Raw genomic sequence first — 25,203 nt, forward strand, 5'->3', positions numbered from 1 at the left:
TTAAGGAATTCTTATGTTGGAAGAAGTTCAGGAAACGCCCACTGACGGAATCTAGCAGTGATTAAGACAGTGGCATTTGCTAGGCGCTGTCAAACCAGGGAAGTTTGAGCTATATAACCTGCTTGGAGGCAGTTTGGAGTTTTACGCATGAGCAACACCTTTTCCCATTACAGCATTCCGTCAGTCCTCTGAGTTGCTCGTGCACAGAGAAACAGGGGCAGCATCATGAGTCAAACGGGAGGAGCCGGGGCCGGAGAACAGGGGGGCAGAGGAGGACCTACTCTCGAGGAGAGAAACAGAGAGTTGGAGCAGCAACTCGCCCTACTAGCGGCTCGGCTGGACGAAAGGCGCACTCAGGATGCCCAGGGGAAGCCCACACCCATCGCAAGGAAGGTACCGGGACTAGTGCAGAAGTTTGGGGGGAACCCCAGAGACTATAATGCATTTAAGACAGATGTGCAGTATGCGCTGGACCTGCAACACGGGGATTTTGTAGACGATGCAGAGAGGGTAGCCTTTGTGGTGGGGCATCTGGAAGGGCGCGCCAGAGATTGGGTCAGACCCTTGATGGCGTCGGAGAATGCTGCCTTGAAGGATTTGAGAAGGTTTTTTATCGCCATGGACCATATGTTCTCGAGTGATGTCGAGCAGAGCGTGACGCGCAAAGAACTGATGGGGTGCAAACAAGGGAACCAATCAGTGAGAGAGTACTGGTCACATTTTGCGATGCTGATTCATAGACTTGGTTGGGAACTTAGTTCTGCGCCAGTGCAAATGCTATTTGAGGAAGGATTATCTCCTTGGGTTAAAGATGAACTCTCCCGCGCGCCCCGTCCGGAATCGATGGACCAGCTGACCAAGATGGCGTTGGCGGTGGGAGTACGCCAAGAGGCGCGCGCTCTAGAAAGGCGGGAAGGGAGAGCAGAACGTTGGTATGACAACCGCATTCCGGACGTGCCTGAGCAACCCACACCGCCCGCAGAACCAATGGAGATTGGAGGAGCGCGCGCGCGCGTGGGGTTTCAAACTCCAGTGAGGCTCGCAAGAAGGAGGGGAAAACGACAAAGAAATGCTTTCTCTGCCAGCAGCTGGGACATTTTGCCAGAGTCTGCCCTCAGAAGAAGGTGTGGCAAGGAATGGTGGGGGCAGTGGAGGGGGAGGAGGAAAGAAATAAAGAGCAGGGAAACGGGAATGCCTGTCTGCCAGTGAGTGGGCACAGCAGCCAGGCGAGCAACCAGTAAAGGTGCCCAAACCTGACCCTCCCCGAGCTGCCATAGCCATAGAGGTGATACTAGAACTCCCTAACGGACATCCTATGAAGGTGAAGGCGTTGCTGGACTCTGGCAGCTCTTGTAACTTTTTTAGCAGGGATTTTGCACTAGAGCACCAGCTCCAAGTAGTGCCTCTAGAACACCCCCTGCAAGTAACTACTATTGATGGTAGAGAACTTCTGGGGGGGGGGAAGTGACCCACCAGACCCCCCCCCCCATGAAAATGAGGGTTGCCAGACACAGTGAGACAATTGCCTTTCATGTAGCCACCCTAGCAGGACCACCAATCATACTGGGAATGAGTTGGCTGGGACTGCACGACCCAGTGGTGGGATGGCACCAGCGAACCGTCACCTTTGGATCTGCTTACTGTGTGGAGCACTGCCAGGGGGGAGAGACCCAAAGGAAGGCAGTAGCAAGGGTGGCAGGGATGGCGGTAGGAGAGAAGGGTAGAATACCAGTTCAGTATGCAGATCTGGAAGAAGTCTTCAGTGAGAAGGAGGCTGATAAACTACCCCCTCACAGGCCCTTTGACTGTCAAATCAACCTACTCCCTGGAGCTCAGCTGCCTGTGGGCAAGCTGTACGCCATGTCGGACAGGGAAATGCAGGAGTTGCGGAACTTTATTGACAAGAACCTGAAGAGGGGTTTCATACGGGAATCAAGGGCGGTGGGGGGTAGTCCAGTGTTCTTTGTGGACAAGAAGAACTCTAAAGAGCCCAGGTTGGTCATAGACTTTCGGCAGTTGAACCGGGTGTCGGAACCAGTGACATTTCCAATGCCCAGAATTGACGACATTTTGGCCAGAGTAAGGAAAGGGAAGGTCTTTACCAAGTTGGACCTTCGGGGGGCATACAATTTGATAAGGATGAGGGAGGGGGATGAATGGAAAACCACCATGTTCACCCCTCTGGGGGCCTTTGAGTACTTAGTTATGCCCTTCGGATTACAATCAGGCTCAAGCACATTTCAAGCCTTCATGCACCACGTGCTGGGGTCCCTACTGTACAAGAATTGCGTAGCTTTCTTGGACGATGTGCTAATCTTCTCGGAGAACGAAGAGCAGCACATAAAGGACGTCAGGGAGGTCCTGAAAAAGCTGCAGGAGCACCAGCTGTGGGTCAAATTAGAGAAATGCCAATTCCATGCCCGAGAGGTGGAGTTCCTGGGTTACAGGTTGTCTGACAAAGGCTTAGCCATGGACCCAGGCAAGGTGCAAGCGGTGCTAGAATGGAGGACCCCCAAGAACCGGAAGGACGTGCAGAGGTTCCTGGGGTTTGGCAACTTCTATAGGAAGTTCATCAGGAACTTCACCCATTTAACAGCTCCCATAACTGATTGCCTCAGCAGCAAGAAGAAGTTTGAGTGGACGGAAGAGGCTCAGCAAGCCTTCGAACAGCTAAAGAGGGCGTTCGCTTCGGAAGAGCAACTCTTACACGTGGATCTGCAGAAACCGATGAGGCTGGAGACAGACGCTTCAGACAGAGCGGTGGGAGCGGTTTTGCTCCAGCAGGGAAGGCGGGGAGGAGTGGCAGCCGTGCGCCTTTTTGTCAAGGAAGCTGAACAAGTCAGAACAAAACTACACGGTGTACGACAAGGAACTGCTGGCTATTCATGAGGCCTTTCGCCGCTGGAGACATTTTCTAATAGGTGCACAGCACAAAATACAGGTGTGCACGGATCATAAGAACCTGGAATATTGGAGGACTGCGCGAGTCCTGAACCAAAGACAGGTGAGGTGGGCACAGGAGTTTTCCAAGTTTTGTTTTGAAATTAGGTACGTGCCGGGGAGGGAAAATGTCAGAGCAGACGCTCTCTCTCGCAAACTGGAGTACTGGGAAGGAGAGGAAGGACCAGAAGTACGTCATGTCATCCCAGAGGACCGGTGGGTGTGTGGGGCAGTGTTGGTAGGGAAACAAGAACTAGCCGGTTTAACGAGGCAGGACCAGTACGCCCAAAACAAAATCAGGGAGATTCGAGATGCCGAAAATCAGGGGGGTTTTGAGGTTAAGGAGGGGGCTTTGTACTACAAGGGTGCGTTGTACATACCGGAAGGAGACTTGAGGAGAAGAATACTCAAACAACTGCATGACAACCCCACGGCGGGACATTTCGGTCAACACAAAACTATGTTGCTGGTCACCAGGCAGTTCTGGTGGCCAAGGGTAAGGGAGGATGTGCGGGAATACGTACGGGGGTGCGTGTGCTGCCAGCGAGCTAAAGCGGAGAGGGCAGCACCCGCGGGGTTACTGGAACCCTTGCCCACACCAGAAAGACCATGGGAAGGGGTTTCAATTGATTTTATGACTGATTTACCCAAGTCCAGGGGGAAGACAGCAATTATGGTGGTAGTTGACTTGATGACCAAAATGTGCCATTTTATTGCTTGCTCGCATGCATTGACCGCAGAGGAAACACCTAGGCTGTTCGTGGATCATGTCTTCAGGTTGCATGGCGCCCCCTTGAGGATTTTATCCGACAGAGGCCGCCAATTTACTTCCAGATTTTGGAGGAAGCTTATGAGTCTGCTGGAAGTTGAAGTGAGTTTTTCGACGGCCAGGCACCCAGAGACCAACGGACAAGCAGAAAGAGCTAATAGCATACTTCAACAGTATCTACGCTGCTACGTCAACGAAAGGGAGAACAATTGGGTGGACAAACTAGCGCTGGCCGGATTTGCTTACAATAACGCGGAACATGTGTCCACGGGAATGAGTCCATTCATGGCCAATTACGGGTATCATCCCAGGGCCTTCCCAGGGGAGGAGGGGAGTAGGTGGAGTGTACCGGCAGCCGAACAATTTGTGGAAGAAATGCAGGCTTTACACCAACTACTTAAGGTCAACCTGGAGCAGGCGAAGGAAGCGTACAAGAGGCAGGCAGACAAGCACCGCAGAGAAGGGGAAATTATAAGAGTGGGGGACCAGGTGTGGTTGTCTACCCAAGGGTTACCGTTCAAAGGGGGGTGTAAGAAACTACGACCAAGGCGTTTGGGACCTTTCGAGGTCATACAACAGGTTAATCCTGTGACCTTTAGACTCCAATTGCCCACCAACATGAAACTGCACCCTGTGTTCCACCGGTCATTACTCTCACCATACAGGGAAGGATATATGGGACAAGAAAGAGAAGTTCCCAGGCATCCCCGGGTAGAGGAAAGGGAACTCAGTGGCCATGCAGCTGAAATTCTCGATTCCAGGTGGAGAGGGAGGAGGGTGGAATATTTGGTGGCTTGGGAGGGGGAACCAGAATCAGAAAACACGTGGGTTCCGGCAGAAGAGATCAGGGATGAGTATCTGCAGGAGGAATTTCACCGCAGGTTTCCAAGGAAGCCCAAGCCCTTAGGGAGGTTCTGGGAGGAGCAATTTGGGGACATGGAGGATGAAGAAGAGTTTGTGGGATTTCCCGCCTCAGAAGAGGAGGGAGGGGAGAGATCCGAGGAACAGGAATCAGACTGGGGAGATTGGGCTGAGGAAAGAGAGAACAGCAGGTGGAGAGCGGTGTTGGAATCATCTGAGGAGGAGGATAGCTCCTTCCGGGGCTTTCCCGCTTCGCCGTCCCTGGGACGGGAGGGGGAGGGAGAGGGGCCTGGGAGGGAGGTGGATGTCAGGGAACTGACATCGGAGATCAATGGAGAGGGAAGACGCTCCGAGGATGCAGGGGAGGGGACCAGCGAGGAGAGAGGGAGAGCTTCAGCTGGGGAAGGAAACCAAGGTGACACCAGGAAGAAAGGGGAGGCTGAGAGTACTTCGGAGGGAAGGCTCCGAGACTCTGCCAGTGAGACCAGTGGGGAGAGCGCAGGACCTCCGCTTGGCACGCCTACTCTGCGCAGAAGGCTTCTGCGCAGAGAAGCTAGGCGGAGACTGGCGGTTAAGGAATTCTTATGTTGGAAGAAGTTCAGGAAACGCCCACTGACGGAATCTAGCAGTGATTAAGACAGTGGCATTTGCTAGGCGCTGTCAAACCAGGGAAGTTTGAGCTATATAACCTGCTTGGAGGCAGTTTGGAGTTTTACGCATGAGCAACACCTTTTCCCATTACAGCATCAATTCTTCGACGATCAGCCTTCTTTATGGTCCAGCTCTCACTTCCATACATCACTACTGGGAAAACCATAGCTTTAACTATACGAACCTTTGTTGGCAAGGTGATGTCTCTACTTCTCAAGATGCTGTCTAGGCCTGTCATTGCCCTTCTCCCAAGGAGCAGGCGTCTTTTAATTTCGTGACTGCTGTCACCATCTGCAGTGATCATGGAGCCCAAGAAAGTAAAATCTCTCACTGCCTCCATTTCTTCCCCTTCTATTTGCCAGGAGGTGATGGGACCAGTGGCCATGATCTTCATTTTTTTGATGTTGAGCTTCAGACCATATTTTGCGCTCTCCTCTTTCACCCTCATTAAAAGGTTCTTTAATTCCTCCTCACTTTCTGCCATCAAGGTTGTGTCATCTGCATATCTGAGGTTGTTAATCTTAATTCCGGCTAGGGATTCATCCAGCCCAGCCTTTCGCATGATGAATTCTGCATATAAGTTAAATAAGCAGGGAGACAAAATACAGCCTTGTTGTACTCCTTTTCCAATTTTGAACCAATCAGTTGTTCCATATCCAGTTCTAACTGTAGCTTCTTGTCCCACATAGAGATTTCTCAGGAGACAGATGAGGTGATCAGGCACTCCCATTTCTTTAAGAACTTGCCATAGTTTGCCGTGGTCGACACAGTCAAAGGCTTTTGCATAGTCAATGAAGCAGAAGTAGATGTCTTTCTGGAACTCTCTAGCTTTCTCCATAATCCAGCGCATGCTTACAATTTGGTCTCTGGTTCCTCTGCCTCTTCTAAATCCAGCTTGCACTTCTGGGAGTTCTCGATCCACATACTGCTTGAGCCTTCCTTGTAGAATTTTAAGCATAACCTTGCTAGCGTGTGAAATGAGTGCAATTGTGCAGTAGTTGGAACATTCTTTGGCACTGCCCTTCTTTGGGACTGGGATGTAGACTGATTTTCTCCAATCTTCTGGCCACTGCTGAGTTTTCCAAATTTGCTGGCATATTGAGTGTAGCACCTTAACAGCATCATCTTTTAAAATTTTAAATAGTTCAGCTGGAATACCATCACTTCCACTGGCCTTGTTATTTGCAGTGCTTTCTAAGGCCCATTTGACTTCACTCTCCAGGATGTCTGGCTCAAGGTCAGCAACCACACTACCTGGGGTATACGAGACATCCATTTCTTTCTGGTATAATTCCTCTGTGTATTCTTGCCACCTCTTCTTGATGTCTTCTGCTTCTGTTAGGTCCTTTCCACTTTTGTCCTTTATTATGGAAATCTTTGTACGAAATGTTCCTTTCATATCTCCAATTTTCTTGAACAGATCTCTGGTTCTTCCCATTCTATTGCTTTCCTCTATTTCTTTGCATTGCTCGTTTAAGAAGGTCTTCTTGTCTCTCCTTGCTATTCTTTGGAAATCTGCATTCAATTTCCTGTATCTTTCACTATCTCCCTCGCATTTTGCTTGCCTTCTCTCCCCCGCTATTTGTAAGGCCTCATTGGACAGCCACTTTGCTTTCTTGCATTTCCTTTTCATTGGGATGGTTTTAGTTGCTGCCTCCTGTATAATGTTACGAGCCTCCATCCATAGTTCTTCAGGCACTCTGTCCACCAAATCTAAATCCTTAAACCTGTTCCTCACTTCCACTGTGTATTCACACTGTGTATTTGACTTAGATTGTATCTTACCGGCCAAGTTGTTTTTCCTACTTTCTTCAGTTTAAGCTTGAATTTTGCTATAAGAAGCTGATGATCTGAGCCACAGTCAGCTCCAGGTCTTGTTTTTGCTAACTGTATAGAGCTTTTCCATCTTTGGCTGCAGAGAATATAATCAATCTGATTTCGATGCTGCCCATCTGGTGATGTCCATGTGTAGAGTCGTCTCTTGTGTTGTTGGAAAAGCGTGTTTGTGATGACCAGCTTGTTCTCTTGACAGAACTCTATTAGCCTTTGCCCTGCTTCGTTTTGATCTCCAAGGCCAAACTTGCCAGTTGTTCCTTTTATCTCTTGACTCCCTACTTTAGCATTCCAATCCCCTATAATGAGAAGAACATCCTTCTTTGGTGTCACTTCTATAAGGTGTTGTAAGTCTTCATAGAATTGGTCTATTTCAGTTTCTTCAGCACCAGTAGTTGGTGCATAAACTTGGATTACTGTGATGTTAAAAGGTCTGCCTTGGATTCGTATCGAGATCATTCTATCATTTTTGAGATTGCATCCCAGTACAGCTTTTGCCACTCTTTTGTTGACTATGAGGGCCACTCCATTTCTTTTACGGGTTTCTTGCCCACAGTAGTAGATATGATGGTCATCCGAACTGAATTAACCCATTCCCGTCCATTTTAGTTCACTGATGCCCAGGATGTCAATATTTATTCTTGCCATCTCATTTTTGACCACCTCCAACTTACCCAGGTTCATGGTTCTTACATTCCAGGTTCCTATGCAATATTTTTCTTTACAGCATTGGACTTTCCTTTCGCTTCCAGGCATATCCGCAACTGAGCGTCCTTTTGGCTTTGGCCCAGCCGTTTCATCAGCTCTGGATCTACTTGTACTTGCCCTCTGCTCTTCCCCAGTAGCATGTTGGACGCCTTCCGACCTGAGGGGCTCATCTTCCAGCGTCATAACCTTTATATGCCTGTTGTCTTTGTCCATGGAGTTTTCTTGGCAGGGATACTGGAGTGGCTTGCCGGTTCCTCCTCCAGGTGGATCACGTTTGGTCAAAACTCTCCACTATGACCTGTTCATCTTGGGTGCCCTGCTCGGCATAGTTCATAGCTTCTCTGAGTTCTTCAAGCCCCTTCGCCATGGCAAGGCAGTGATCCATGAAGGGGATTATCAAATAAGAGAGGCTTATAATCTGGACCAAAAAATTGGCTTCCAGGTGGAAAAATCAAAGTTGGAAACAGAATTGTTAGATCCCAAAACTAAGATACTTTCAAGAATGTATAACTTGCTGTTAAAATGGAACACTCAGGATGAGACGGTTAAATCTGCTATGATTAAATGGGCACAGAATCTTGGACATAATGTTATGTTTGCTGACTGGGAACAGTTGTGGACCACAGGTATGAAATTTACGGCATGTAATGCCTTAAGAGAGAATATTATGAAAATGATTTACAGGTGGTACATGACACCAGTCAAGCTTGCAAAAATCTATCATTTGCCCGATAATAAATGTTGGAAATGTAAAGAAACTGAAGGTACATTCTTTCACCTTTGGTGGACGTGCCCAAAGATTAAGGCTTTCTGGGAGATGATCTATAATGAAATGAAAAAGGTATTTAAATATACCTTCCTGAAGAAACCAGAGGCCTTTCTCCTGGGCATAGTCGGCCAATTGGTGCCAAAGAAGGATAGAACTTTCTTTATGTATGCAACAACAGCAGCAAGAATACTTATTGCAAAGTATTGGAAGACACAAGATTTACCCACGCTGGAAGAGTGGCAGATGAAGGTGATGGACTATATGGAATTGGCAGAAATGACTGGCAGAATCTGAGACCAGGGAGAAGAGTTGGTGGAAGAAGATTGGAAGAAATTTAAAGACTACCTGCAGAAATATTGTAAAATTAATGAATGTTAAAATGATGTTGGATTGAAAATAAGTGGTATTGGTAACAAGGTTAATAAGAATATGCAAATATGGATTGATAATGGATGAAAATGCATAGTCATAATAGGTTAAGATATAGAGTTAAGATAAATGAAAGAGGGTAAGGATTTGCTGAATTGATTATGTAAATGGGAACACAAAAAGGGGAGGTGTGAGGAGGTCAAGGAAATAAGCAAATGAACTTAAAGTTATTGAAAAATGGATTTTTTATCTTTTCTTAGCTATTTGTTTTTTGAACTTTGTATTTTTTCTTTTCTTCTTTTTCTCTATGTTTTCTTTTTAGTATGTTAACCACTGTTTTAACTTTTTTTAATTATGTAAACCTATGTCTTTTGAGAAATGCAAATAAATATCTTATTTTTTTAAAAAAAACATATTTGAGTTGAACATCCACACTGAGGATGTTAGCAAGAGGACAGAGCCTCATAGCTTTACATATAAGGAGAAATTGTTGAGGCTTTGGGAAATGTATACAGACAGGAATGTTCTGGAAGGGCTGAGACTGAGCCAGGAGGAGGGAGAAGCTGTGGGAATACAGACTCCACGGGTCTCGAATTCTTCTAGGTAAAGAAGACTCCTAAACCAGTCCCCTGGGTCTATTATTCCATTTGGAATACCTCAGGAATGAGATGATTAAGAGAGTATGTAACTGAAGAAAAGTGCCCCTCACTCATGGACCAAAGTATTAATCTGCAAAGGAAGCTGTGCTATATTAAATGTATTTAACTGAACCACCTGTCATAACTAAGTAGCAGAAACTGAACCCAGCCTTTTACCACCTTTTCTAGAACCTAAACATCTAACTGAAGTGTACCAACTGATTTTTAGCAACCAAAGTTTAAGAAGAGCGGTGCCTAGAGCATTATGTTTAAGCCTGTGGCATCTTTATAAAAGTTAACTTTTACTTGAAAGAATGGATTTCCTGACCCACTTTATTTCACAAACTTCTTTCAGTTTAATAAAACTTTTCATGCGTGTTTGAGCAAGTCCTGCCCGAGACTCTAATCTACTACGTTTTCCCTCACACTAGACCCCCACAGGACAAACTGTGGTTAATCACAGAAATTTGTGCAATTGGCATACGTTGAAGAGTGTGTGCTATATTTAATGGGGGGCAGTTAGCGTAAGATTGCCAGATTTTTTTCAATGAATCCACGGACACTTTTCAATTTCAATAGGAATGATAGGATTTCGTCAGGGGACTGATTTGTAAATCCGGGGACTGTTCCTGGGATACTTCTGGTAGCCTGAAGTTAGTGGGGTGAGTCCACCGCACTATTAATTGGTAGTAAGTGGGTGGGTCTGCCACAGAGCTCAACCCGTGGCCCCACAACCAACCCTCTGGCAGCATAACAGCCAGTGTTAACTAAACGCCCACCAATTTAGATCCCTTTAAAATATGATTGGCCTCAGCCCAGTATATCTGAAGGACCGTCTCCACCCCCATCGTTCTGCCCAGACGCTGAGATCCAGCGCCGAGGGCCTTCTGGCGGTTCCCTCACTGCGAGAAGCCAAGTTACAGAGAACCAGGCAGAGGGCCTTCTCGGTAGTGGCACCCGCCCTGTGGAACGCCCTCCCATCAGATGTCAAAGAGATAAACAAGTACCTGACATTTAGAAGACATCTGAAGGCAGCCCTGTTCAGGGCAGTTTTTAATGTGTGACATTTAAATGTATTTTTAATCTTTGTTGGAAGCCGCGCAGAGTGGCTGGAGAACCCCAACCAGATGGGCGGGGTACAAATAAATAATAATAATAATAATAATAATAATAATAATAATAATAATAATAATTGTTGTTTTGTTGTTGTTTTGTTATTATTATTGTTGTTGTTGTTTTTGTTGTTGTTTTTGTTGTTGTTGTTGTTGTTATTACTGTGGTGCCTCGCAAGACGAAATTAATCCGTTCCGCGAGTCTCTTCGTCTTGCAGTTTTTTCGTCTTGCGAAGCACGGCTATTAACGGCTTAGCCGCTTAGTGGCTTTAAGAAAAAGGAAACAAACTCGCAAGAACTCGCAAGACGTTTCGTCTTGCGAAGCAAGCCCATAGGGAAATTCGTCTTGCGGAACGACTCAAAAAACGGAAAACCCTTTCGTCTAGCGAGTTTTTCGTCTTGCGAGGCATTCGTCTTGCGGGGCACCACTGTATTATTATTATTATTATTATTATTATTATTATTATTATTATTATTATTTTCATGGAAGTGAAGGCTGTCAACAGCTACTAGCCATGACGGCTCTGTTCTGTCTCCCCAGTCAGAGGAGGTAATGCATCTGAATATGAGTTTTGGGGGACCACAGAAGAGGAGAGAGCTCTTGTACTTGCATGTTTCCCCACAGGCATCAGTTTGGCCACTGAGAGAACAGGATGCTGGACTAGATGGGCCATTGGCCTCTGCTTCTTAATCATTTAACCTGGAAGGAGAGCATGACTTCGATGTCTCCCAGTTCTTCATACCAGTAAGCAGTGTTTTTTTCCTTGAAAAATGTTTAGGGGTACTCTCATTTTCCTACTCATATTGAAATACTGCCCCGTAATGAGGCCAGACTTGGATTCACAAAATGTTTAGGGGTATGCATACCTCTGCGTCCCCCGCAAAAAAGCACTGCCAGTGAGGATTCATAGAGTCATGGTCCTCCATGGGTCACAGATACAGGTCTCTCAACCCTGGAAGAGAATGCGGGATATGTAACGGAGACACCCAATATATTAGGGATATTCCCACACCCAGAGAGCTATGAGGAAGGGCCTCGCGTTAAGCCAGGCATCCCCAAACTTGGCCCTCCTGATGTTTTGGGACTACAACTCCCACCATCCCTAGTTAACAAGACCAGTTGTCAGGGATGATGGTAATTGTAGTTCCAAAACATCTGGAGGGCCGAGTTTGGGGATGCCTGCGTTAAGCAGATTTCCTCCAAACACTACACCATGACCCTCATCTATTTGTGCATGTACAGTGGTACCTCGGGTTACATATGCTTCAGGTTACGGACTCCACTAACCCAGAAATAGTACCTCGGGTTAAGAACTATGCTTCAGGATGAGAAAAGAAATTGTGCTCCGGCAGCTCAGTGGCAGCGGGAGGCCCCATTAGCTAAAGTGGTGCTTCAGGTTAAGAACAGTTTCAGGTTAAGAATAGACCTCCGGAACGAAATAAGTACTTAACCCGAGGTACCACTGTATTCTTTTCTATGCAGTTTGTAAGGAACAAGCAGTAGTTAAGATCAACCGCAAATACGGGTTTAAATATGGGCCCTAGGCCTTTTTCTAAAGAAGCATTGAAATAGACCACAGGCATTATTCCAGTCTTAATGTTTTGATTGATTGGTTCTTACTGTGTTTTGAGAATCTGTACTTGCTTTTGGCTTGTGATGGGATCATTGTGAAGGGGGAAGGAATGGGTTTCTGTGCAGTCAGTTTGAAACGGGACCCAAAATCCTCATTTTTCCTCCTCCAAGGGAGCATTTCTAATAAGGCTACAATTGTACATTGTGTGAACTGCTTCAATATTTTGCTGTACCAAGCGATATATACGTTAGTAAAATGAATGAATGAAATGAATGCTTGGAGGAAGCCAGGACTGTTTAAAGAGGTACCTTTAAAAGTATGGCATTAATGTGGTCATTTTTTTACACTGGCAAAGTACACCTCCTCCTAAGGATGCTGCGGCTTCCTGGCAGGGACTTTGAGGTCCAGCTCCCCAGCAGTGCGGTCTCCAAACCTAATATTTCTGCTTCAAGGACACCTCCAAAAGGAAACATTGAATGCCAAAGATCCTTTACAGAAGATGATAAAGGAAGAAAGAAGGGAAACTGAAACTGAAACTAAACTCGGGAAAGGCCCTCCTTCCGCCTCCCACTCCCAGATACATAAACCAGAGCTTTCTAAACTGTGTGTTGCCACACAATAGTGTGTTGGCTGAAGTATGTAGGTATATTGTGCAAATTCTTCCATGCTCCTCCTGGGGCTGGAAAGGGGTTAGTTTAAACTGCAGTTTGCTAGAAAAACTGAATTGCTGCGTTGAAAAATGATACATGTCTAAAAGGCGTTGTCACCAACATGAAAAGTTTGGAAACCTGTACAGGAACGCCCTTTTCTTCTAAACATTGTGGGTTTGAACCAGAGTCTGTTGCCTGTTGCAACAACACTTTCCTCACCAAATTCCACTCCACCACTAGGCACCTCCCAGATTCAGCTTCCATCCTCCTCTGAAGAAATGAAAGAATCCCTTCAACTCACCCAGGAAAGTAGAAAGGAAAATGGGTCTACTATCCAGCCCCAATGCAGCACTCACTCTGGGGTTGGAAGATTAAAAACTAGGATGTCAGCACCCAGGAAGCAGAGCAGAAATGGGAACTCTATGTTAAGCTTCTCCTACAAGATACCATGATGTTTTCTCTTGAGCTCTAGACAGGTGGTGCTGAATTTATGACTCGCCTCCTGCATCCCAGACTTCTTCTCCCCCAGCTGTGCACATGCTCAGGTAAATGGGGCCAGCTGCCGATTGTTTCTGAGGGATTTGCAAAGGCTGCTGGGAAATGAAGTTCACAGGGAGGAAAACTGAGCCAAGACCAGCAACAGGGCAGCTGAGAAAAATTCCCTCTCTCTCCTCTTGCATTTTGATTCCTAGCCTTCCTGTTCTCTTTTAAAATTTAAATCCAAAATTTATTTTCATATATATTTTCCACATTAAAAATAATAAGGCATGGCTTAGGGAAGACAGATTGGCCCACAGGCCAGAGGTTCTACAGCCATGTGCAATGAGAAAAGCTGTTTAATAAACGTCGTTACAGTATGTTTAAAACTGCAACCTCGACAGGGAGCGAGAGTAATAAAATGAGAAGCAAAAGGGGTAAAAACCTACAAAATTTATTCGTGAATACAACAAACACATTAAAATACTTATAGAAGCAAGTACCAAGTAAAACATGCATTTAAAAAGAAGTACCAGGGATTGGAGCAATACACTGAAGTAGAAGAATGGAGAAACAGAAGCATTTGCAAGATCTCTCTGCCTCTCCATTGCTGTCTTGTGCCGATTAAACTGACGTGAAATGAGTGCGCTATCATAAAAGCTTTCCCCAAATTTGTGGGTTATTTTGTGGGAATTGTTTTGTGCTGATTAATTAGATATTTTAAAAAGGGTCTTGCTGCAGCCTTGTCGCATTTTGAGCATTTGTATGTTTTCTCCACTTCATGGGTTCTCTGGTGTGTGTTGAGATGTGTGCTATGATCGAAGCTCTGACCACATTTTGAGCATTTTTAAGGCTTCTCTTTCGTGTGGATTCTTTCATGCTTCCTAAGGTTGGATCGGGTAATGTAACACTTGCCACATTCTGAGCATTTGTATGGCCTTTCCCCTGTGTGGGTTCTCTGGTGTATTTTCAAGTTGAACTTTTGACTGAAGCTCTGCCCGCATTCTGAACATTTATAAGGCTTCTCTTTAGTGTGGGTTACTTGGTGCGAGGCAAGGTTTGATCTATGACTGAAGCTTCTTCCACATTCCTCACATTTATAGGGCTTCTCTCCCGTGTGACTTCTTTCATGCAGAACAAGGGATGAGCTGGTCTTATAGCTTTTCCCACACCACATACATAAATAGGGGGCCTCTCCTGTGTGAACTCTTTGGTGTCGATAAAGGTTCGACCTGTGTTTGAAGCTTTTTCTACATTGGCTACATTGATAGGGTCTCTCTTCCACCTGAGTTCCCTGTATAACATTCTCGTTCATCTCTTTGGGCTCAGGCCCCGTTGACAACGTCGCACAACCTTCTCCTTCATTCTCAGTTAACTGCATATCATCTGCTGAAATAAAGGGGAGAAAGTCTTGATGGGACTCCAGAGGAGAAGGAAAGCTTCCGTTGGCTCTCTACTAAATGTCTCATTTCATTGATTGAAATTGTCTGTCTCCCATAGTGCGAGTTATTTATTTCCCCTATGTCTGTTGGGATATCCTGCTGAAAGACACCTTGCCCAGCAGATCTTTCCTTTCCTCTAAAGCAGGAGCTTAAGAGATTGAAGGGAATATTAATGGCTTAAGAATTACCGGTAGCTTACTGGAATTAGGTAAAGGTAAAGGGACCCCTGACCATTAGGTCCAGTCGTGACCGCCTCTGGGGTTGCGGCGCTCATCTCGCTTTATTGGCTGAGGGAGACAGCATACAGCTTCCGGGTCATGTGGCCAGCATGGCTAAGCCGCTTCTGGCGAACCAGAGCAGCGCACGAGAACGCCGTTTACCTTCCCACTGCAGCAGTACCTATTTATCTACTTGCACTTTGACGTCCTTTCGAACTGCTAGGTTGGCAGGAGCAGGGACCGAGCAATGGGAGCTCACCCCGTCGCGGGAATTTAAACCACTGACCTTCTGATCGGCAAGTCCTAGGCTCTGTGGTTTAGCCCACAGCGCCACCCGCATCCCTTTACTGGAATTAAACAACAGTATACTGCTGAAATTTGATGTGTTTCTTGGTTTGCATACTCTGGCGGAGCAATTAGGATACAAGTGCTTGTATAACCTGGGACAGGGATTTATTTTCTTATGAAACAAACAAAATCACTTATTGTGAATGCATTGGCACAATTCCTGATTTTCTTGTCTTCCAAGATAAATAAGAATGTAAGGTATTATCACTCTCTGCAGTTCATATGGTGACCAGTAGGTGGCCATGCCAACCAAAGCATGAGGAACAGGTGGCTGACCCAGGTGTACTGCGGGGGGGGGATATGCAAGGAGGTGAGATATAAAAGGGAGGAACTTTAGTCAAGTGGGCGGGGAGGACAAAGGGGTAGGGGAAGACGGAACTTGCCTACAATCATGCCCTCCTCGTTCTCCTTCTGCAGCTGCCTCTGCTCAACTAAAACTGGAGCCTGGCCTGCATCAGGGAGATTTGCAGGCTCTTCTTCCTTCTCCTCCAGTATCAACTGAAACAGCAGAAAGGAATCCTTTCAATAGCTGGAGCAACAGTCCACACCATCTTTTTCACTCACCCTCTGCAAGTGAGAAATGAGGGCTGTGTTTGTTCACACCACACATTTAAGGTGTGCCCATTTATTGCACCCACACCCAATCTCCAAGTGGTGCGGTATTCCCAGGGGTTCCATGCGCCTACCGAGGGCTCGGTTTCCTCAGAATGAGGGATAGCTGAGACAGTGGTATCTTGATAATAAATGGTTTATTTACACATCTATGCAACCTGAGCTCCGATGGAGGGGTTCACAGCATTAATGCCCCCCCCAAAGGGCCTTGCTTCTCCAACCCGCCATAGCAGCTATTTTGAGGCGGGCACCCCCAGCGCTCTCCAGGACCTTCAGACCCTGAAGACATGTAGAATCCTTTGTTGAGGGCTAGACAAAACAATATGGAAGAGTCAACCCTATGTAGTCCATGGGTCTTGAGTTGGTGTAGGGCAAGGTTTGGCTTGTACCTGAAGCTTTTATCACACACCTCACATTTATAGGCCTTCTCTCCCGTGTGACTTCTCTCATGGCTAATAAGGGACGTCTTGTTTTTATAGCTTTTCCCACACTGCTTGCATATATAGGGGGTCTCTCCTGTGTGAACTATTTGGTGTCGATGAAGTTTTGACTTGTATTTGAAGCTTTTTCCACATTGGCTGCATTGGTAGGGTCTCTCTTCCACCTGAGTTACCTGTATACCCTTCCCGTTCATCTCTTTGTGCTCAGGCTCCACTGATGATACCACACAACATTGTCCTTCATTCTCAGTTACCTGCGTATCACCTGCTGAAATAAAGGCGAGAAATACTTTATGGGTCAGCAAAGGAGAAGCAAGCCGTCCTTTGGCTCTCCCCTAAATGTGTTGTGGTGTCATTGAATTCATTAAAATTGTTTGTCTCCCATAGTGCGACTTATTTATTTCCCCTTTGTCTGTTAGAATATGCTGCCGAAAGACACCTTGACCAGCAGATTTTTCTTTTCCCCTAAAGCAGGAGTTTAAGAGAGTGAAGGGAATATTAATGGCTTCAGAATTAGTTTACTGGAATTAAACAACAGTATACTGCTGAAATTTGATGTGTTTGCTGGTTTACATGCTCTGGCAGAACAATTAGGATACAAGTCCCTGTATAACCTGGGACAGGGATTCATTTTCTTATGAAACAAAATCACTTATTGTGAATGCATTGGCACAATTCCTGGTTTTCTTCCCTTCCTAGATAAATAAGAATGTAAGGTATTGTCACGCTCTGCAGTTCATGTGGTGACCAGTAGGTGGCCATGCCAACCGAAGCATGTGGAACAGCTGGCCAGCCCAGGTGAGCTGGGGAAGCATATGCAAGAGGGTGAGAAATAAAAGGAGGGCTTTAGTCAGGTGTGGGGGAAGGGCAAAGGGGTGGGTGGGTTTGGCACATATAGCAGGATAGGGGGAGTCTGAACTTACCCCAAATCCTGCCCTCCCCATCATCCTCTTCCTCCTGGGTTTCATTCTGCAGCTGCCTCTGCTCAACTGAAGATGGAGCCTGGCCTGCAGTGAAGAAATTTGCAGCCGCCTTCCTCTCCTCCTATATCACCAGAAACAGAAGAAAGGAATAATTTCAATAGGAGCCTATTGTTCAAGCTGGAGCAACAACCTCCCATCATCTCTATCTTTCACTCACATTCTACAAGTGAGAAATCCGGGATGTGCTTGTTTACAAAGCACACATTTAAAGTATACCCATTTATTGCACACACACCCAATCTCCAAATGGTGTGGTATTCCAGGTTTCCAGGAGCTTACAGAGGGTTCGGCTTCCTCAAAATGAGGGACATCTGAGAGTGTGGTATCTTAATGATCGATAGTTTATTTACACATCTATGCAACCTGAGCCTCTGATGGAGGGGCTCACAGCATTAATGCCTCCTAAAGGGTCTTGCTCCTTCCACCCGCCATAGCAGCTATATTGAGACTGGCACCCCCAGCGCTCCCCAGGACCTCCAGACCCTGAAGGCATCACTTGTGGAGTCCCTTGTTGAAGACTAGATTTAGTCTTCAATCTAGTCTTCAACAAGGGACTCCACAAGTGATGCCTTCAGGCCATATGGAAGAGGCAACCTTATCTAATCTATTGTGGCCTGCACATCTCCTTCTCAAGCATTAGAGGGACTGGGAACTCAACCCCTGGCCCCACTCCCACCCCCTGGCAGCACACTAGCAAATGGGAACTAAATGGCCACCAACTTGGATGGCTTGAAAATATTCATGGAGAAGTCTATCAATGACTACTAGCCATGATGGCTATCCCCTGCTTCCACACTTAGAGGTAGTAATTTTTTCTTAATACAAGTGTGGGGAGACCACAGAAGAGGAGAGGGCTCTTGTACCCCTGTTTGGCCACTGGGAGAAGAGGATGCTGGACTAGATGGGCCATTGGCCTTTAGTTCTTGATTATTTCACCTCTATCACTTCATTAATGAGTTCCATGTCTTCCCAGTCAGGTTTCTTGTGGCATTGGTTCCCCATGGTTCACAGATACAGGTTTCCCAACTCTGTAAGAGAATACAGGATATGTAGCAGAGACACCCCAAGATATTAGGAAGATTCCCACACCCAGAGAGCTATGAGGAAGGGCCTCACGTTAAACTGGCTTCCTCCATACACTACAACATAACCCCAGTGGCATAGCGTGGGGGGTGCAGGGGAGGGCCGGCCGCACCGGGCGCAACATCTGGGGGTGGGCGCTTGCACTCGCAGCTCTCTGCCCCTACCTGGCTCACTCACTCTCTCTCACACAAGGGGGCGCAAATTACTTGTCTTGCCCCGGGTGCTGACAACCCACGTTACGCCACTGCATAACCCCCATCTATATATGGCTGTATTTTTTCCTATACTGTTTGCAAGAAACAAGCTGCAGTTTAACCACAGTTTAGGGTTTATACATGGGCACTATGCCTTTTTTTATAGAAGCAATGTAATAGATTCACGGGCATTATTTCCCTATGAATGTATTAATGTTTTGCTTAATGGGTTCTAATTGCATTTTGATGCTCTGTCGTTCCTTTTTGTTTGTGATGCCATCATTGTACATTGTGTGAACCACTTCAATATTTTGTTGTACTAAGTGGAACAGTTGTACCTTTGGTTACGTACTTAATTCGTTCCGGAGGTCCGTTCGTTACCTGAAACTGTTCTTAACCTGAAGCACCACTTTAGCTAATGTGGCCACCTGCTGCTGCTGCGCCATCATTGTGCGATTTCTGTTCTCATCCTGAGGCAAAGTTCTTAACCCACGGTACTAATTCTGGGTTAGCGGAGTCTAAGCTGAAGCGTATGTAACCCGAGGTACCACTGTATAAGCCTGTTGTCTTTGTTCATGGGGTTTTCTTGGCAGGGATACTGGAATGGCTTGCCAGTTCCTGCTCCAAGTGGATCACGTTTGGTCAAAACTCTCCACTATGACCTGTCCATCTTGGGTGGCCCTGCACGGCATAGCTCCTAGCTTCTCTGAGTTATTCAAGCCCCTTTGCCACGGCAAGGCAGTGCGCTGGATTACGGAGAAAGCTAAAGAGTTCCAGAAAGACATCTACTTCTCCGTTGACTATGCAAATGCCTTTGACTGTGTCGACCACAGCAAACTTTGGCAAGTTCTTAAAGAAATGGGAGTGCCTGATCACCTCATCTGTCTCCTGAGAAATTTCTATTTGGGACAAGAAGCTAAAGTTAGAACTGGATACGGAACAACTGATTGGTTCATAATTGGGAATGGAGTACGACAAAGCTGTATATTGTCTCCCTGCTTATTTAACTTATATGCAGAATTCATCATGCAAAAGGCTGGGCTGGATGAATCCCTAGCCGGAATTAAGATTGCCGGAAGAAATATCAACGACCTCAGATATGCAGATGACACAGCCTTGATGGTAGAAAGTGAGGAGGAATTAAAGAACCTTTTAATGAGGGTGAAAGAGGAGAGTGCAAAATATGGTCTGAAGCTCAACATAAAAAAACTAACAACATGGCCACTGGTCCCATCACCTCCTGGCAAATAGATGGGGAAGAAATGGAGGCAGTGAGAGATTTTACTTTCTTGGGCTCCATGATCACTGCAGATGGTGACAGCAGTCACGAAATTAAAAGACGCCTGCTTTTTGGGACAAAAGTAATGATAAACCTAGACAGCATCTTAAAAAGCAGAGACATCACCTGGCCAACAAAGGTCCATATAGTTAAAGCCATGGTTTTCCCAGTAGTGATGTATGGAAGTGAGAGTTGGACCATAAAGAAGGCTGATTGCCGAAGAATTGATGCTTTTGAATTATGGTGCTGGAGGAGACTCTTGAGAGTCCCATGGACTGCAAGAAGATCAAACGCATCCATTCTGAAGGAAATCAGCCCTGAGTGCTCACTGGAAGGACAGATTGTGAAGCTGAGGCTCCAATACTTTGGCCACCTCATGAGAAGAGAAGACTCCCTGGAAAAGACCCTGATGTTGGGAAAGATGGAGGGCACAAGGAGAAGGGGACGATAGAGGACGAGATGGTTGGACAGTGTTCTCGAAGCTACCAGCATGAGTTTGACTAAACTGTGGGAGGCAGTGGAAGACAGGAGTGCCTGGTGTGCTCTGGTCCAGGGGGTCACGAAGAGTCGGACATGAATAAACAACAGCAGCAAGTGGTATATAAGTTATTAAAATGAACGAATGAAATAAACGCTGGGTGCGGTGGAAGTTTTGGGCCCCCTGGATGGTGCTGGACTACAACACCCACCATCCCTGGCTGGGGCTGATGGGAGTTGTAATTCAGTAACATCCAGAGGACCAAAGGTTCAATACACCCTCTGTCTGCATATCCCTGCAGTCCCTGTAAATGATGAAGGGGCTTCTCTAGTCCATCAAAACTTCAGCTCCAAATAAGGGCTCTTACACACTTCTGACGGACCTTTCTTTTCTGGGCATCAGCGTGGAAGGGTTTTCATTCACCCTCCTGTTTTTCCTGGGAAAACCTGGCTGTTTAACAGTGAATCGCAACAAACCCCATTTGTTCTGATTCAGCGGTAAATAATGGGTTTCCCCAAGAAAAGTGAAACAAAAAACTCATCAGACCCAAGCGTATAAAGCACGAGACAAGTGGAAGACATAGGAGAAGTAGTGTGAGCAAGTCTTGGATCATGTTAGCTTGCAAAGAATGGTTCCTGTTTAGCCACATTCCCACCATCCATCTTAAAACAGTAGAATACCACTTTAAACAGTCCTGGTTTCCCCCAAAGAACTCGGGGAGCTGTAGTTTGGTAAGAGCGCAGAGGGTTGTGAAGAGACTCCTGCTATTCTCCTCACACAGCTACAATGCACAGAGTTCTCTGGGAAGTGGGACTGATTGTTAAACCACGCTGGAAACTGCAGTTCTGTGAAAGGAATTGCGGAAGTCTCCTGCACTTTTATCAAGGTACAGCTCCCCGTATTCTTTGCAGGAAGCCAGGACTGTTTAAAGAGGTACCTTTTAAAGGATGACGTGAATGTGGTCATTTTTTACACCGGCAAAGCACACCTACTCCAAAGGATGGCCCTACTTCCTGGCAGGGACTTTGAGCTCCAGCTGCCCCAAAGTGCAGCCTAAAAAAATTAGGGCTATTCCTGCTTCAAGGGCACATCTAGTGATGGAAACATTGAGTGCCAAAGCTCCTTTTCTGAAAATGATCGAGCAAGAAGAAAAGGAAACTCAAACTAAATTGGAAAACCCCTCCTCACTACTGATCTCACATTCCCGGATACATTCACCCCCTTCATGGCTTTTTCTTTTCAGTATAGTGCGTATGAACTAAAGTCTGTTGCCTGTTGCAACAACCCTTTCCTCACCAATTTGCATCCCCACCATCAGGCAACTCACTTGTTCAGCTTCTCTTTTTCTCTGGAGAAATGAAAGAATTCCTTTAGCTCACCCAGGAAAGTAGGTCTACAATTCAGCCCCAAAACACCACTGCAGGGCTGAAATACTAAAAACTAGGATGTCAGCTCCCAGGAAGCAGAGCAGAAATGGGAAATCTACGATAAGCTTCTCCTACAGGATCCCATGATATTTTCTCTTGAGCTTTACACAGGTGGTGCTGCATTATGACTCGCCTGCTGCATCCCAGACTTATTCTCCCCCAGCTGTGCACATGCTCAGGTAAATAGGGCCAGCTGCTGGTAATTTCAGAAAGTTTTGCAAAGGCTGCTGGGAAATGAAGTTCACAGGGAGGAAAACTGACCTAAGACCAACAACCAGGCAGCTGAGAGTCCAAGATTCCCTCTTTCCCCTCCTGCACTTTGATTTATAGCCTTCCTGTTATGTTTTGTTTTTAAAGGGACACTGGTGGCGCTGTGGGTTAAGCCACAGAGCCTAGGACTTGCCGATCAGAAGGTCACGGTTTGAATCCCCGCAATGGGGTGAGCTCCCGTTGTTCGGTCCCAGCTCCCGCCCACCTAGCAGTTCGAAATCACGTCAAAGTGCAAGTAGATAAATAGGTACCGCTCCGGCGGGAAGGTAAACAGCGTTTCCGTGCGCTGCTCTGGTTTGCCAGAAGTGGCTTCGTCATGCTGGCCACATGAACCAGAAGCTGTACGCCTGCTCCCTCGGCCAGTAAAGCGAGATGAACGCCGCAACCCCAGAGTCGGTCACGACTGGACCTAATGGTCAGGGGTCCCTTTACCTTTACCTGTTGTTTTTTAACATTTAAATTTAATTTTTATATATTGTCCACATATGAACTTTTTTTAAAAAAAGAAAAGTAGGACTGGCTTGGAGAAGACAGATTGCATTACAAGCCAGAGCTTCCACAACCATGTGCAATGAGGAAAGCTGTTTATTAAATTATTTCATAACCACAGCAGTATGTTTAAAACTGCAACCTCGACAGGGAGCAAGAGTAATAAAAAGAGAAGCAAAAGGAGTAAAAACCTACAAACTTTATTCGTGAATACAGGAAACACATTAAAATACTTACAGAAGCAAGTGCCAAGTAAAACATGCATTTAAAAAGAAGTACCAGTGATTGGAGTAATACACTGAAGTAGAAGAATGGAGAAACAGAAGCATTTGCAAGATCTCTCTGCCTCTCCATTGCTGTCTTGTGCCGATTAAACTGACGTGAAATGAGTGCGCTATCATAAAAGCTTTCCCCACATTTGTGGGTTATTTCGTGGGAATTGTCTTGTGCTGATTAATTGAATATTTAAAATAGGGTTTTGCTGCAGCCTGATAAGCTCTGCGATGTCTCCTATTTATGCATCAGTTGATGTAACCCAAGGCTTCCGCTGCACTCAAATGTTCTAGAACAAATGGAACATACGAAACATTTCTTTTCAGGGCGGGTTACATTTTGTTCAACAAGACTTGGTTCAGAAGCATGGCTCAGGCCAAAATCTGGCTCCTCTCCTCTATGAATTCTCTGATGTGCCATAAGGGATGTGCTGCACCTGAAGCTCTCTCCGCATTCTGAGCATTTGTGAGGTCCTTCTTCAATGTGCATCCTGTTATGTTTAATGAGATCAAACGGAGAAGTAAAGTCCTTGTCGCATTTTGAGTGTTTGTACGTTTTCTCCACTTCATGGGTTCTCTGGTGTACTTTCAAATTGCTCTTTTGATTGAAGCTCTGCCCACATTCTGAGCATTTATAAGGCTTCTCTTCCGTGTGGATTCTTTGATGCACCGTAACGTTGGGTTGAGTAAGGTAACTCTTGCCACATTCTGAGCATTTGTATGTCCTCTCCCCTGTGTGGGTTCTCTGGTGTACTTTCAAGCTGAACTTTTGTCTGAAGCTCTTCCCGCATTCTGAGCATTGATAAGGCTTCTCTTTAGTGTGGGTTACTTGGTGTTTGGCAAGGACTGACTTACGACTGAAGCTTCTTCCACATTCCTCACATTTATAGGGCTTCTCTCCCGTGTGACTTCTTTCATGCCTCATAAGGGATGAGCTGGTCTTATAGCTTTTCCCACACCACATACATAAATAGGGGGCCTCTCCTGTGTGAACTCTTTGGTGTGCATAAACGTTCGGCTTGTGTTTGAAGCTTTTTCCACATCGGCTGCATTGATAGGGTCTCTCTTCCACCTGAGTTCTCTGCATAACATTCTCGTTCATCTCTTTGTGCTCAGGCCCCGTTGACAACATCGCACAACGTTCTCCTTCATTCTCAGTTACCTGCATATCACCTGCTGAAATCAAGGGGAGAAAGTCTTGATGGGACTCCAGAGGAGAAGGAAAGCTTCCGTTGGCTCTCCACTAAATGTGTCATTTCATTCATTGAAATTGGCTATCTCCCATAGTGCAAGTTATTTATTTCCCCCTATGTCTGTTAGAATATGCTGCTGAAAGACACCTTACCAAGCAGATCTTTCCTTTCCTCTAAAGCAGGCGCTTAAGAGATTGAAGGGAATATTAATGGTTTAAGAATGACCGGTAGTTTACTAGAATTAAACAACAGTATATGCGGGTGGCACTGTGGGTTAAACCACAGAGCCTAGGCCTTGCCGATCAGAAGGTCAGCGGTTTGAATCCCTGTGATGGGGTGAGCTCCTGTTGCTCAGTCCCTGCTCCTGCCAACCTACTAGTTCGAAAGCACGCCCAAGTGCAAGTAGATAAATAGGCACCGCTCTGGCGGTAAGGTAAACGGCGTTTCCGTGCTCTGCTCTGGTTCGCCAGAAGTGGCTTAGTCAAGCTGGCCCCATGACCTGGAAGCTGTACGCCAGCTCCCTCGGCCAATAAAGCGAGATGAGCGCCGCAACCCCAGAATCGGTAACGACTGGACCTAATGGTCAGGGGTCCCTTTACCTTTTTTATACTGCTGAAGTTTGATGTGTTTGTTGGTTTGCGTGCTCTGGTGGAACAATTAGGATCCACGTCCTTGTCAAACCCAAGACAGGGTTTTATTTTCTTATGGAAGATAATCAGGTATTCTGAATGCATTGGCACAATTCCAGATTATCTTGCCTTCCTAGATACCGTACATAAGAATGGAAGGTATTTTCACGCTCTGCAGTTCATGTGGTAACCAGTAGGTGGCCATGCCAACCAAAGCATGAGGAACAGGTGGCTGACCCAGGTGAACTGCAGGGGGAGGGGATATGCAAAGAGGTGAGATATAAACGGTAGGGCTTTAGTCAAAGGGGGGGGGAGGACAAATGGGTAGGGGAAGACGGAACTTGCCTACAATCATGCCCTCCTCGTTCTCCTTCTGCAGCTGCCTCTGCTCAACTAAAACTGGAGCCTGGCCTGCATCAGGGAGATTTGCAGGCTCTTCTTCCTTCTCTTCCGGTATCAACTGAAACAGCAGAAAGGAATCCTTTCAATAGCTGG

The 25,203-nt window shown here is 46.2% G+C and overlaps 1 long non-coding RNA gene across 2 annotated transcripts; it reads left to right on the forward strand.

The window, feature by feature from the left end:
- The first annotated feature begins 11,123 nt into the window (after positions 1–11,123).
- On the forward strand, positions 11,124–24,955 carry LOC128409312 (uncharacterized). 2 transcript variants are annotated; one of them, XR_008329213.1, is made up of 3 exons: positions 11,124–11,395; positions 13,347–13,419; positions 24,003–24,955. It is a non-coding gene; the product is annotated as an uncharacterized LOC128409312 (long non-coding RNA). The 2 variants fall into 2 exon arrangements; XR_008329212.1 differs by lacking the exon at positions 24,003–24,955 and adding an exon at positions 15,777–16,795.
- Positions 24,956–25,203: the final 248 nt, after the last annotated feature.

The sequence above is a fragment of the Podarcis raffonei genome, chromosome 2 (genome assembly GCF_027172205.1).
Source record: "Podarcis raffonei isolate rPodRaf1 chromosome 2, rPodRaf1.pri, whole genome shotgun sequence".
Classification (NCBI taxonomy): Eukaryota; Metazoa; Chordata; class Lepidosauria; order Squamata; family Lacertidae; genus Podarcis; species Podarcis raffonei.